Below are 15,973 nucleotides of genomic sequence, written 5' to 3'. Positions count from 1 at the left end.
AATGCCAGACCCTTAACCCATTAACTGAGGCATGGGATTGAACCCGAGTCCTAATGGATAGTAGTCAGGTTGGTTATTGCTGAACCACAGTGGGAACTCCAGATGTACAAATTTTGAGTACATAGTAGAGATCCTGGCTGAAGATATAAAATTTGGGAGTTGTTGATAAATTTAAATTAATGAGATAGTACAAAGTCACTTCGGGAGTGAGTTTAGATGAGACGAGAAGAGGTCTGAAATCTGAGTTCAGGGGTTCACCAGCATTAAGACAATGAGGAGGAAACACTGAAAGAGCCCAAAGAGGAGAGGCAAGTTAGGAAAAGAACAGGTGAATGTGGTATTTTGCAAGTTGATGTTTCAAGAAAGTGGGAGTGATTAAATGAATCAAGTTCTGCTGATAGGACTGAGAACTGATTACAACTATTTCTATTTTTTTTAATCATTTTTTGGGAGTTCCCTTCGTGGCTCAGCAGTTAACCAACCTAACTAGGATCTATGAGGATGTGGGTCTGATCCCAGGCCTCACTCAGTGGGTTAAGGATCTAGTGTTGCCATGAGCTGTGGTGTAGTTTGCAGACGTGGCTCAGATCCTGAGTTGCTGTGGCTGTGGCGTAGGCTGGCAGCTGTAGTTCTGATTCGACCTCTAGTCTGGGAACTTCCATATGCCGCAAGTGTGGCCCTCAAAAAAAAAAAAAGTCATTTTTCATTTACAGTATATAGATGAAAAAATAAGATAGTTTTGCCACAAATACCATAGTGATTCAGCAACTGAATTAGTAATTTCAAAAAATGTTAGATGAAATACTGAATACTTACTCTGAGAGGGAACTTCTGAGAGCAGAATTCAAACTCTCCAGAAAAAGGATATCAGGGGAAAAAGAAAGAGAAGATCTAGACGAAACTGGGGAAACAGAACAGAGGAGGCAGAAGTCAGAAAATACAAACAAGACAATATTTTTTAACACTGCAAAAGCAACAGAAGGGGAAGCCTTAGAGCTGAGACAATTTTATTATATGTTTATTTGAAAGGATAAATAAGCAAAAATATATGGAAAAGCCCTGAAAAAGAAGAAAATGAAGAGAGTCTAATCCTACTAAAGTTCTTAAAATATTATGAGACCTGTATAACAAGAGGGTGGTATTAGGACATGAATACATAAGTCAATAAAACAGAACAGAAAATCCCAAAATCAATCTAACTGCATCTGGAAGTGATAAAGGTGGCATCTGTAGTTTCCAGTGTGGCACAATAGGATTGGCAGTGTCTTGGGAGTACTGGGAAGAAGGTTCAGTCCCTGGCTTGGCACAATGGGTTAAGGATCCGGTGTTTCCACAGCTGTGGCTTGGGTCAAGACTGAGGCTCAGATCTGATCCCTGGCCTGGGAATTCCATATGCTGCAGGGTGGCCAAAAATGAAAAGAAAAAAAAAAAAAAAAGGTGACATCTCACATCATGGAGAAAAAAGACCTTCATAAATAGTGTGGGATAAATGATTAGATCGCCAGTGGAGAAAGATTACAAATATATCTGTTTCTCCACATAAGATTAATTCCAAAGAGATCAGGATTTACATTTTTTTTGATAAATAAGACTATGTAATACTAGTAGAAAGTATGAGTGAATTTCTTTATAATCAAGGAATGAGGGAAGTTTTTCTAACAGTATCCAGAGGCAATAAAAGGAAGGACTGAAATTTGGACTATCTAAAACAACAGCAATAACAAAATTTTTGTATAGCAAAACACATCATTAGCAAAATAAAAAGACAAATCGCAAACCAGGAAAAATATTTCCAACTGATATTATGGACAAAGGAATGGTGTCCAGTGGTGTGTTCTGAAGGAGAGGGTGGGAAGTAGCCCTGACTCATAGCATTTGCCTGTTGTGTAAATATTTCCACTGTAGCAGATTTTTAAGTTGCCAAGATACTATCAGCTGTACCAGCATGACATCAAATGGCTAACAGAATTCCTGAAAATTTAACAATCAGCACCTGTAAGCCTATGATACTTGTCAGCTCCTGCACACAATTGTAAATATCCCTAACATAGAAAGGATTTCCAAAGTTGGAGAAGAAAAGGAAAACCACCCTATGGAAAATAGGCAAGAGATATAAACATACAGTGTGTACACATACACATACACAGAAAGAAATGAAAAAGAACTCTTAAATATATGAAAGGATGTTCAATCATGCTTATAATAAAAGAAATGAAAATTAAACTACAATGAAATACATTTCTCAACTGTCAAACTGGCGAAAAATCAAAGTTTGACAATATAATGTACTGACAGTAATGAAGAAACAGGCATTTGAATTTTGCTAGTGGGAATGCAAAAAGGGTACAATCCATGAGGATACAAATTTGGCAATATCTAGCAAAATTTCATACACATGCATTTGTCAATCCAGAAATTCCACTCTAGGAATCTATCTTAAAGATACAGTGGCAACTGGAACATTATTTGTAGTAGCAAAAGGCAGGAAACAATTCCAATGTCCATCCATCACAGAATGGTTGAATGAAAGAGGATCAGCTAGTAGTAGAATACTATACAGCTGTGAAAACAAATGAGAAACATCTCTATAGAGTGCTATGGCACGATCTGCAGTGAAAAAAAGCAAGGAGGTAAAGTTGACGGCAATATAGTACAATTTAACCAAGAGGGGGAAGAGGATATGAATATATCTTATATTGTAGAAAAATAGAAGTACAAAATAAAAACAAAAAAACTGATTACCTCTAGCAGAAGGAAGGAATAGGGCAGAAGGACAGGAATGGAAGTCAGACTTTTTTTGACTATAGTCACACTATACATGTGACTGTAAGTACATAACAAGACATTTTTAAAAAAATGTTTCCACGAGAAAACCTTAAAAGTCAAAGGCAAAGTGAAACAAGTGAACCTGGTTGTGTAATGACCTGGTTTTGTCTATTTTTATAAATTGCTACTGCTCTTTGAATAGCTTGCAGAAATCTGAGTCGCCTCCTTTGCTACTGAGGTACACATGTTCTGAAGTTTTATCCTGGAATTTTCCATACCATCTCACATATCTAACGTTGGCATTCCTGCTGGGCAACAAATACCATAACCTTGGCCACTGGACATACTTCCTCACCATTTTTTTCTAGCCTGAGGTATTGCTTGCCCTTTGAGACAAAATTGCTGCCATCAGCACTCTAACTTCACTTCCCTCCAGAAATGAGACACTATGTTATTCCCTTAATAATGTCTCTTCAATTCTGAAGCTGTGGTCCATCCAGGGCATGTCTGTCTCAGGACCAGGGATAGGGTAATCATACACTCCTGAGGGTAATCCTCTCTCTTGAAATTCAAGAGTTTTCTGGGTCATAGGATTTGGAGTTCCACACAGCTAAATTTTATTCTTACAAGCTGAGGGGCTTTGAGCAAAATAATTAACCTGTCTTAGCATCAGTTGCCTTGATTATGAAATAGGGGGAGAGTGATACCTATGGGGTTGTTGTGAGGTTTAAATAGGATTATGTATGTAAAATGCCAGGCGTATGCTTGGTGCTACTTCTCTTCCCCTTGCTCTGCATTCCTCCTCTTCTTCCTCCCCACCTTTTCATCCAGTCTTCCCTCCTCCTCCTTTCTTCACTAAACAAAATGAATTAGACTAGGAAATTTTCAAGGTTCCTCTCAAATCCTGAGGTCCTTAGAAATACTGATGAAATGCCATGCATTCAGATGGAGACCTGGCCACTAGAATTATAAATTCAAAGGTACATATAGTAGAAATGCAGGTGTAGAGGTTAGTGGTTTTAAGTGAAAGAGTTTAGGGGCTAAAAGCACAAAGAATGGGTTCCTTGGTGGAACTACTTTAGAGTGTCAATAATGTTATAAGTTCTGCAGATTTATCCAAGGGAGGAAAGGAAGTAGAGAAGTGAGGGAAGGAGAAAAGGAAATTGAAGAATTGGAAAGCAGGGGGTTAAAATTAAAATGTCAGTTAACAAGTGTTGGTGAAGATATGGAGAAATCAGAATTTTCATGCACTGCTGTGGACATGTAAAATGGTTTAGTCACTTTATCAGGAAAACAGCCTAACAGTTTCTCAAACAATTAAACAAGAGTTATCATATGACCCACTTCCACTCCTAGGTACATACTTAAGGAAATGGAAAACTTATGTCCACACAAAAGCTTGTACATGAATATTCATAGGAGCATTGCTCATAATAACCAAAATGTGGAAACAACTCAAATGTCCTTCACTAGGTGAATGGACAAATGAAATGTGATATATTGATGCAATGAATACTGAAATATGCCATAACATGGATGAATCTTTTTTTTTTTTTTTTTTGCCATTTCTTGGGCTGCTCCCGCAGCATATGGAGGTTCCCAGATGAGGGGTCGAATTGGAGCTGCAGCCGCTGGCCTACGCCAGAGCCACAGCAACTCAGGATCCGAGCCGTGTCTGCAACCTGCACCACAGCTCATGGCAACGCCGGACCCCCAATCCACCGATCAAGGACAGGGATCGAACCTGCAACCTCACGGTTCCTAGTCGGATTCATTAACCACTGAGCCACGATGGGAACTCCAACATGGATGAATCTTGTTAAGTGGAAGGAGCCACATATTATATGATTTCGTTTCGTGTTAAGTGGAAGGAGCCACATATTATATGATTTCATTTCATATGCAAGTCCAGAAAGGGGAAATCTATAGAGATAGAAAGTAGATTTTTTTTTCGTCTTTTGTCTTTTTAGGGCCACACCCATGGCATATGGAGGTTCCCAGGCTAGGGGTCGAATCAGAACTACAGCTGCCGTCCTACCCCACAGCCACAGCAATGCAGGATCTGAACTGTATTTGTGACTTATACCACAGCTCACAGCAACACCGGATTCTTAACCCACTGAGCAAGGCCAGGCATCGAACCTGTGTCCTCCTGGATACTAGTCGGGTTCACTAACTACTGAGCTACGATGGGAACTTCAGATAGAAAGTGGACAAATAGTTGTTTGGGGTGGAAAATATGGGGGACAAGGAGAATAGGATGGTGATAACTAAAGCATACAGAGTTTCTTTCTGAGGTGTGAAAGTAGTCTAAAATGGACTGTGGTGATGGTTGCCCACATTTGTCAATATACTAAAACCCACTGAATTGCATACTTTAAATGAGTGAATCATATGTTGTGTGAAATATATCTCAATAAAGCCATTTAAAAAAATATAATTCACCATACTAACAGATAAAAAAGAAAAACCATATGTTTTACCTCAATAGATACAGATAACTCACTTTACAAAATTCAACTCCCGTTTATGATTAAAAACTCAGAAAACTTGGAGTTCCTGTTGTGGTGCAGTGGAAATGATTCTGACTAGAAACCATGAGGTTGCAGGTTCGATCCCTGGCCTTGCTCGGTGGGTTAAGGATCCGACGTTGCTATGAGCTGTGATGTAGATCACAGACACAGCTCGGATCCTGCGTTGCTGTGGCTGTGGCTGAGGCCGGCTGCTGTAGCTCCGATTCCACCCCTAGCCTGGGAACCTCCATATGCTGCAGGTGTGGCCCGAAACAGCAAAAAAAACCAACCAACCAACCAAACAAAAAAACCTCAGAAAACTTGATTCGGTGGGAACCATTTCATTCCGATGAAGGGCATCTAAAAAAAAAGTCAACATCACAGTTAAAGGTGAATGTATTCTTCCCAATGTGGAGAACAAGATAGATACCTGCTCTTGTCATGTCTCTTTAACATTGTTCTGGAGGGTCTAGCCAGTGCAAGCAAGGAAGGTTGGAAAGGAAGAACCAAAAATGTCTTATTCACAAATAAGCATGTATGTAGAAAATCCTAATGAATCTCCAAAAAGCTAATGAGTTCTGGATTGAAAATCAAACACAAAGCATCAGTGATGTTTCTACCCACCAGCAAGAGACAATTGCAAATAAAATGTTTTTAAAATGCCATTTAATAAAATCAAAAATATTTGGGGGTAAATCTAACTAATCAAATCCAAGAAGTGAATATTGAAAAACTGCATAGCATTTCTGAGAAAATTATAGAAGACCTAAATAAATGGAGAGGCATACCATGTTTATGTAACAGAGTACTCAGATTTATTACAGTCTCATTTCTCTTCCAAGATGTCTGTAGCTATAACATCATCTCAATCATAATCTCAGCAGGTTTTTTTAAAAAAAATAGAAATTGACAAAGCTGATTCTAATATTTGAAGAAATAAAAGGAACCTAGATCAGCTGAAACAATTTAGAGGAAAAACAAAAATGAGAACTTTATCTGATTTCAAGCCTTACTATAAGGCCATAGTATTTAAGATAGCATGATGTCGATGTAAAAATAGATATATGGATCAATGCAGCAGCATAGAGTCCAGAAATAAAATCACATATAAAGGGTCAATTCTTTGACAAAGGATTAAAAAAATAGAATATTTTAAATAATGTTGCTGGAAAAATAGGATACCCAAGTGTAAAAACATGAACTCAATTCTTACCTCACACTACAGGCCATAATTAACTCAAAGTGGATGACCTCCATGTAAAAGTTTAAAATTATAAAACTTCTACAAGAAACCTAGGAGAAAATCTTTGCGACTTTTGTTTAGGCAAAGTTTACTAGGGCACAAAGAGCATCAACCATAAAAAAATTATAAATTAAACTTTATCAAAATTAAGAATTTATGCCCCTTGAAAGAATATGTTTAGAGACTGTAAAGGCAAAACACAGACTGGGACTAAATCTTTGGAAAATATGTATCTAATAAAAGACTTTTCTCTAGGATATATAAAGATATATATATATATCCTCTTACAACTCGACAATAATAAAACACACAGTCCGATATTTTAAAATGGCAAAAAATTTGAACAAATACTCTTCATTTAAAAAGATACATGTTTAGGAGTTCCCATCATGGCGCAGTGGAAATGAATCCGACTAGGAACCATGAGGTTGAGGGTTCGATCCCTGGCCTCACACAGTGGGTTAAGGATCTGGCGTTGCCGTGAGCTGTGGTGTAGGTTGCAAACGAAGCTTGGATCCTGCATTGCTGTGGCTCTGGCGTAGGCCGGCAGCTGTAGCTCTGATTTGACCCCTAGCCTGGGAAACTCTATATGCTGCAAGTGCTGCCCTGAAAAGACAAAAGACAAAAGACCAAAACAAAACAAAACAAAACAAAAAACAAAAAACAAAACAGATATATGTTTAAGGATTTCCCATTATGGCCCAGCAGGTTAAGAAACCAGCATATTGTCTGTGATTCGGGTTTGATCCCTGGTCTTCCTCAGTAAGTTAAGGATCCGGCATTGGTGCAAGCTGCAGTATAGGTCACGGATGTGACTCAGATCCTCCATTGCTGTGCCTGTGGTGTAGGTGGGAAGCTGCAGCTCCAATTTGACCCCTAGCCTGGGAACTTCCATATGCTGCAGGTGTAGTCCTTAAGGAAAAAAAAAAAAAAAAAAGCAATATGATTAACAAAAAGGTGTGTGAAAATGTGCTTAATATCATTGGTCATGAGGAAAATGTAAAAGGAGGAGTTCCTGCTGAAGTGCAATGGGACGCAGGGTCTCTGAAGCATTAGGACACAGGTTTGATCCCTGGCCCAGCACAGTGGGTTAAGGATCCTGCATTGCCCCAGCTGTGGCATGGGTCACAACTGCGGCTCAGATCTGAGCCCCAGCCTGGGAACTCTATATGCCACAGGGCAGCCAAAAAACCCCAAACAAAACCATCGTGAGATACCAGTATATACCACCAGCTCAGCTAGAATGAGAGAAAATAACAGGTAAAGTTAAATAGACACCTACCATAAAACCAAGCAATCCCTCTTCTATGTATTTACTCAAGAGAAATGCAAACATATTTCCAGTATTAGTCTGCCCAGGTGCCATAACAAAAATACCATAGACCGAGTAGCTTAAATATTTATTTTCCTACAACTCTGAAGGCTGGAGGTCCAAGATCAAGATGTCATCAGGATTGGTATCTGGTGAAAACTCTCTTCCTGGGTCTTAGACAGCCACCTTCTCACTGTGTTCTCACGGGCCTCTTTTCTTCATTTGCATGTGATCCTAATGGGTGTGACATTAATTTTTTTTTTTTACTTTTCTGTTTCATTTGAAAAAAATAAGCAGATATAATTTTTACCCCCAAAATCACCTTAAAAATAAAACAAATTTCATTTAATATAACATCATCTTAAAGAAAAAAAAGGACAATGGATTTTCTTTAGCTCATTTTTAGCTTTATTGGAATATAATTGGTAACATCATGCTTTCATTATTCATGTTGAATGATTCATTTTTGATTCAATTAGCATTTACTGATTTCTAGGAATATAGCAGTGAATGCAACAAAGACCATATATTCATGGAGTTTTCCTGCTAGTATTGTGGAAAGGAAAGAGGATAGTAGTAAGTGCTGTGAAAAAAAAATAAAGCCTAATAATCATAATAACGCAAAGGAAAATTTAAATCTGCAGGCAGTTCTTATAAATATTACTGTCTCTTCGGTCAATATTTGCGATATCTGTCTGAACAAATACTCTACAACAGAATGAGGTTTCAAAGAATAAGGTACAAATTAGGAGAGTTGGGTCCTAGTCTTGCCTCAATCACTAGTTAGCTCTGTGAATGTGGGCAAGTACTTGACTTTTTTGAGCCTCAATCAACAGTAAAATGGAGATTAGGCCTGTCCCAGAGCAGGAAGTGAGGTTCTTACTTTGGCTCATAGTGAGGTAGGCACACTTTATCATTATGTAAACAAAGGCTTGTCTTCAAATAGTATCTTTAGCCAAAGCTTGTAATTTGAAATTGAAATTCTCTTTATTCCCCACTACTCCTATTTTTTGGCTGAGAGAAAGACTTCTGCAAACGTCTTTTAAGATAGCCTGTTAAGATACTATCATCTAAAATATATTTATTATAAAACATTTATTTTAAAATAACTTTCTAAAAGTTACTCAAGGTAGTCTTCACAGCAAAAGTGTGATGCCTCAGGGCACAGCGGGGTTGGGGTTAGGATATGGTGGGAAGGCCTTCTAGAACAACCTTGTCCCTGGTTCTTGGTGCTTGTAAAGAAAACCCCTAGATGGAAAGGTGAGTGGAAGGACCATCCAGACAAACTCTGTCTGTCTTTGCAATTTTGCCTTGGGCTTGTAGTTCACTTGTTCTGAGAACAAGGCAGAATAGGTGGATAAGCAGGTGAAGGTTATTTCTCAGCAAGCACTAATGGATGAGCTAAAAAGAAAAGAGATTAACTCCATTAGAATCTAGTCCGCCCTAAACATCTCAGGAGTTTCCTCCAGGAAAGACACACCGTAATAAATGGAGCCCTGCAGTGGGATGAGAAATTATCATAGGTCAGGTGGAGATTTCTAAGCTGCTCTGAAGATCCCTTGCCCAGACTAGAGCCAGCTGAGGGATGGAAGAGTAAGGTGGTGCAAAGAAACCAGGAGGAGGGAGTTCCCTTAGTGGCTCAGTGGTTAATGAACCCGACTAGGATCCATGAGGATGAGGGTTCAATCCCTGGCCTCTGTCAGTGGGTTGAGGATCCAGCATTGCTGTGAGCTGTGCTGTAGGTCACAGATACAGCTCGGATCCTGCGTTGCTGTGGCTGTGGCTGTGACTGGCAGCTGCAGCTCTGATTTGACTCCTTTCCTGGGAACCCCCATATGCCACGGGTGTGGCCTTAAAAAAAAAAAGAAAAGAAAAGAAACCAGGAGGAAAGGTGCGAAGCAACTCATGGCAGGAACCTGAGATAGAGCAAACCTCTGAAACCTGAGCCTCCTAATCTCCACTCTGATGAAGGTTGCCCTGCAGTAATACGTTGCAGTTCCTGAGATGTGCAGACGGAGGCACCATTCCTGTATTATTCCTCCTGTTCCACCCCTCCCCACCACTCTCGCCCAGTAAGGAAGCACTGAGTGATAGGACTTACTACCTATATTCCATTTTACAGTTTTGAAAGTGCTTTCTCATTTGGTTCTTACAAGTAGATAATGATTAGGGGCTGGTCCTACTTATCTCTATTTTGCAGATGGAAAACTGATAGGCAGCCAGTTTAAGTGAATATTTAATGTCAGACAACAGGAGAAAGAAGACCCATTCCAGTAACCATTCCACACAGAGAATGGCTTTGTGAACAGTGCTGCTCTCGGAGGGTTGGAAGTCAAGTTGAGCCCATACAATTAAATTTAGCTTTGTTGGGTCATCTTGTGGTCAGGGCCATGAGTTGAGCTTGGTCAAGGGGAAGGAAGGGTATAAGCAGAAGTGGGTTGGGCACCTGCTAGTTTTCCGGCTCAGTGCCTCTCTTCTTGTGAACATGAAGACACCCAAAGTAACCCTTAAATGGCTACAGGTTAGGAAATCTCTAAAATGACTATTCTTGAAAGAGCTAAAAAGGCCTGGTATATTGTCAGTGATCTGGGATACCTAGGCAGCCTCTGCTGGCAAGGAACCTATGGTAGAGACGCGAGAGTTTCTGAATCAATATAAAAATTTGGTCAGAGAATGTTTGCTCATATCAGTGTATTCGTTCACAATTGTTATCATAATGCTCTTTAACAACAACGCTCATATCTTAGCAACACACAACCAAAAACATTTATTTTCTTGTTCACCAGTCTCTGGGTTGGCTGGCCCTCCTCTGGGTTAAGGCTGCTCTCTGGTCTTCATCATTCTAGGCCCAGTGGCCTAACAAGGTCATGTTTGGTGTATGGCCTAAGCACAAAAGAGCAAGCCAAATCTCTAGAGCACATTTAAAGCCTCTGGTAGTGTCACAGTGTCATTAATACTGTGCTGGCCAGAGCAAGTCATGGATACCAAACAGGGGAGTGTTCACCATACTAGAGCAAAGTCATTCAGCAGAGGACATGGACATAAAGTTCTAAAACAAGGAGAGAATAAAGCATCGGGAGCAATGGTCCAAGCACCACAATTAGTAATCTGGCAATAAGGTTTATTATGAATAATACGTACAAATTTAAAAATAATAGTTAACATCCATTGTCATTATGTGCTAGGCACTTTTGTTAAGTCCCTTGCATGTATTAACTCATTTAATCCTCACAACAGTTCCCATTGTGACTCAGTGGGTTAAAAACCTGATGTTGTTTCCATGAGGATACGGGTTTTATCCCTGGCCTCGCTCAGTGGGTTAAGGATCCAGCATTGCTGCAAGCTGCACTGTAGGTCATAGATGCAGCTTGGATCCCGTTACTGTGACTGTGCCATAGGCCTCAGCTGCAGCTCCTATTCGACCCCAGCCCAGGAACTTCCATATGATGTTTTACAGAAGAAACAACCAAGGCATGGCATGGTGGGTTAAGGAAGAATTAAGATCACACAGCAGAGGGCAGTGGAGGGCAGTGACAATTATATTGAAAGGAACACTGTCCATTTCTTCATTTCTTTTGGTGTCTCTCCTATTCTTCCCTGCCCCTCCCAAACCCTGTCCCTTCCTTCATGGGCCTTGACTTGGGAAACAACATCTGGTTACCCAAGCCAGAGCCCTTAGATTTAACCTTTGGGCCACTCTCACTTGCTCCCTGCCCTGTGTGTCAGTACCTTCTTTATGCCTCCTGATCTGCTCTCTCCTCTTCATTCTCTGCCATTGCCTCCACTCAAAGCCCTGCCACTTTTCTCCCAAAGAATCCCCTGCTTTTAGTCCTGCACCCTTAGTGTTCCCAGAGGGATTTTTCTAAAATGCAGATCTGACCAAGTCATTCTCCTGCTTAAAAAGTTTCTGCATTTCCCAGAGCTTTTAGGATAAAGTTAGGCTAGTATTCCAGGCTTTTTATTTTATGACACTCTGCTCCACTTCAAACTAGCTTCACGCACTACCTGAAGGGACTGCACAGTTTCATACCCTCTTGCCTTTGCACGTGTTGCACCTTCTGCCTGTGCCCTCTGCTTTTCTTCTTCACCTCATCAACTCCTGTTTGTCTAGAGTCTTACCTTTTGAGAAGCCTTCCCCAATATATTCCATAGTCTGATTAGACATCCTTTCTCTGTATCTCCAGTAGACCCTGTCCATAGTATGCGGCATGCGTTGGCTATATATTGCAGTAATGGATTCCACTGTCTATTTCTCTGTCATTAGTTTTCCTCAAAATAAGGTTTGTGGACTCTCTACTTCAGAATCACCTGGAAATTTTGTTTAATATACAGTTTCCTCAAACCCGCTAACTCAAGAATCTTCTCAGGCAGAGCCCAGGAGTCTGCATTTTACAAACTTCCTGAGATGATTCTGACTTGTGCCCAGGTTCTGACCACACTAGAGAAAGCAGTGGCCGTTCTTTCTTGTACTTCTAGCATCTAGCCTGGTGCCTGGCACAAAGAGGGCACACAATGAACGTGTTCGGAATGAATGAGTGAAATGAGCAGCACTGGACAAGGCAACACAAATATAAAGCAAATATTCAGCTACTGTGATTCCAGATACCAGCAGATGGCGATGTGTCAACATACATGCTTTTATGTGAGAGGGAGGAGGAAGAGGGGAACTGTTTTACAGGAATTCAAGACTCAACTGCCACGTAATTGATTTTTTTTTTTCTACCCAGTTTGTCCATCATTGTCCCACTTGCATGGATAAATTGATTTCGGAAGACATGAAGGCTTAGACAAGAAAAACATGTGGAAAGTGGCTGGTCGCAGAAGAGAGCTGAGCAGGTAATACAGGAGATGGGAAGGATATTCTAATTACCCCTTTTTTCCATCCTCTGGATAGCAAAGCTGCTCCCAGAAAGCACTAAATGTTGTGAAATTACCCAAAGCATTCAAAAGAATATGCCATTTCAGTGAGAGGGTGGAGCCATCCTGTAATTCTGTTAGTCATCCATGTTTCCTTTAGACTGTCAAATGCCTGTGTGACTAACCTTTTAAAATTATTTCCCTCACAATACAAAGTCTGAAAGCCCAAGTCTTCCTCCTGGGCTGAGTACTTTATTCTCCTGAGGTGTTGGAAGTGAGCCTCCAAGTCTAGAAGCCAGGCGCCCCACAGACCACTCTTCCTCCCCCTTCCAGCCTACTCTCTCGCCCCCAGGGGCATCCTCGTGTAAATAACCGATAAGGCTGGCGTGGGGCTCTGGGAAGACTATCAGGGAGGCCAGAGCTAGAGGCTGAGTTCTTTTCCTCCCAGCATGGAGTTTTCTGTCAAGGCCCTTAGGAGAGAAGGGGGCGGGGGAGGGTCTTCCCAGTGCTCTAGCTCTGGGAACTGAGGGGAGCTGTAGATGCAAAGATAGACACAAAGAAGGAGAAACAAAACCCCTCCTTTCAGCATGGTCTTGTCTCAGTCTTGCTAGGAAGGTACAATTTAAAGGCATCACACAAATTTCGACATGGTGGAAAGAACTTTCAAATTCTGAATGACCTAGTGTAACTGAGATGGAAGTGCTTATAAGAAATGAGAGAAAATTCAGTTTCGCTTTCCCTTTGTTTTTATTCCTTGAACTGTCAAGTTCAAAAGTCATTAGGTGGGGTGGGGGTGGGGGGCGTGGCACAAGGAAGATGGGAGTTCCTGGTGGCTCCTGGGCATCAGCCAAGGGCATCCTCCCAGATCCCCCACAGGGGTTTGGTTGTCCTCATGATGGGGGGTGGGCCAACAACTACTTTGGATGAGGTCAGTGGCCTAGAGGTTGAAGAGCACCAAGCTGGAGAGCATCTGGTGGCAGATGTTCTCTGTCCCATGTCTCCTCCCCCAGCCCAGGAGGAAGGGCTGCTCTGCTTCCAAGGGAGCTATCTCCTGGAAGCAGGAGAGCCAAGTCGGCCCTAGCTGCAGGCAGCAGTGATGGTCTCTGGCCAGACTGAGCACTGGGCCTCAGAGAATGTGTTCTGCACATTCTGGGTAGCCTGAGTGATAAAAGAGCAGCACTACCAGTGTTGTCTCCCTCCAGGAAGTCAAAGGACTCACCCAGGTGGCTGACGTGAGAATAGCCAGCCGAACATGTGTTATAGCAAAGGAGGCAGATCTGGCTCATGCAGTCTAGGAAGGGCTGTCTGGAGGAGGGCAGGAAATCATTTAGCCAGAAGCCCTATCCCCATGGGACAGGCCCTGGCCGACAGTGCTGGACAGGACACGATGCCAGGACTCAGGCTGTGGACCAGGGAGGGGCTGACCTTGCCTCTCTCTGCTCATAGCAGGGAGGTCACATCCTTCAGATCAGAGAGAGGAAGATCTACTTTCTCCTGATCAACATCGAATATATTGCTCTTGGAATGGATTTACAATGAGATCCTGCTGTGTAGCATTGAGAACTATGTCTAGTACTTACATCGCAACACAACAATGGGAGGAAAATGTACGTATACATGTATGTGTAGCTTGGTCCCCATGACGTACAGTGGAAAAAAATTAAAAAAATAAAATAAAATAAAAACATTGAATAGTGGTGGGCAATGCTTCCTCCTGGAAGGGATCCTGCCCTTGGAAGGATAGGAGGGAGGAGCTCCCCTTCTATCTCACAGACAGTCTAGAGAGAGTGGCCCCACTGGATGCCAAGGGAGAAATCCTCATCCCTTAAGCCAGGAGAGGATTAGGAGCAGGTTCTACTAGGGAAGAGCTTTGATCAGACTCTTCCTGTCCTGGAGGCTATAGAAAATAAACTTACCCAGCCAATGTCAAAGCTGTTCTGGGTTGGGTCCCCAGCAGGGATGAGGATCAGTCACTGGCTGCCCAGAGGGTTGGGTTCTCTCTAGGAGAGCTGGGTTTAAGTGGTGGGTTCACGGGACCCTATTCCCTGGTGGCTGTTAATATTGTGGTCCCAGGGCTGTTCCCTCCATCTTCTTAGATGATTGAAGAGGTGTAACATGGAACTCCTAATTTTAATCCCCAAATCAACTGTTCTCTCATATTCCCCATCTCGGAATTGGTACCACTATCTACCAAACGGTTTAAACCAGGGAGCTGGACATGACCTCTGAATCAGCCCTTCCCCTTCCACTTCATATCAAATCCATTAGCAAATGTTATCATTTCTACTTCTTAAATATATCTCTAATATGACCACTTCTCTCTCTCCACTGCCACCACAATAATCCAAATCATCATTATCTGCTGCCCAGACAGTGGGAGGAGCCACTTTGCTCATTTCCCCACTTCCTCTTTCAGCAACCTCCCCCCACCCCAGGCCTATATATCACCCACCAACCAGTAGACCCTCCCTGTGATTCTTGGGCACCCTAGTTATTTCCTTCAGAGTACTTGTCCCAAGTTATACATTTATTTTGTCATACAATTTATTGTCTGTCTCCCCCACTAGATCACAACACTAGGGGCTGGGACTCTTGTCTGTTAAATGTATCATTGTATCCTTTCTGCCTAGCACAATGCCTGGCACAGAGTAGATTAATAGTTTTTAAATGAATGATATTGGGTCAAAGAGTTTAGATTTTAGTCAATAAACAATGAGGAGCTATCATCACACATTTCAGGAAAAGGACTGGTAAGATGTAAGGACATGTTAGGGGGAATAAGGGAGGCAGGTGGATGGACATTAATATGAATCCTTCTTACTAAGGTCTTTCTAATTGTTGAGGCCTTAGTGGCGTAAAATTCAAGAGGAAGGGATAGAACTCTAGAAAATTTAAAGGAGAATTCTTTTTTCCTCCAATTTTATTGGGAAATAATTGACACACATCAGTGTACAAGTTTAAGATGTATAGCATGAAGGTTTCATTTAAATATATTGTGAAATAATAACCACAATAGGTTTGGCTAACACCCATCATCTCATAAAGATGCAATAAAAAAAGAAGACGAAAGAATAAAGGAAACAAATTTTCTCCTTGTGATGGAACAAAGGAAGAATTTCTGTCTTTCTGAATATGTTGGAAAGAAAAGAGATACACATTAATGTAAGTCTCATGAACCAGAAAAATAACATTACTTCGTCTCTTTAAAAAAGAGGACAGGGCGTGGTGCAGTGGTTAACAAATCTGACTAGGAACCATGAGGTTGTGGTTCGATCCCTGGCC

General features: G+C 41.4%; 1 long non-coding RNA gene across 1 annotated transcript in view; it reads left to right on the top strand.

Moving 5' to 3' along the window:
- The window catches only part of LOC106509181, an 18,295-nt gene extending 2,322 nt beyond the window's left edge, over window positions 1-15,973 (top strand). Inside the window, exons 3-4 of the long non-coding RNA XR_001306485.2 lie at window positions 12,562-12,670; window positions 14,138-15,973. This is a non-coding gene — a long non-coding RNA (uncharacterized LOC106509181). The remainder of the gene's footprint in view (window positions 1-12,561; window positions 12,671-14,137) is intronic.

Source organism: Sus scrofa, chromosome 1, assembly GCF_000003025.6.
Source record: "Sus scrofa isolate TJ Tabasco breed Duroc chromosome 1, Sscrofa11.1, whole genome shotgun sequence".
Lineage (NCBI taxonomy): Eukaryota > Metazoa > Chordata > Mammalia > Artiodactyla > Suidae > Sus > Sus scrofa.
This window is presented reverse-complemented; position numbering and strand designations above follow the sequence as displayed.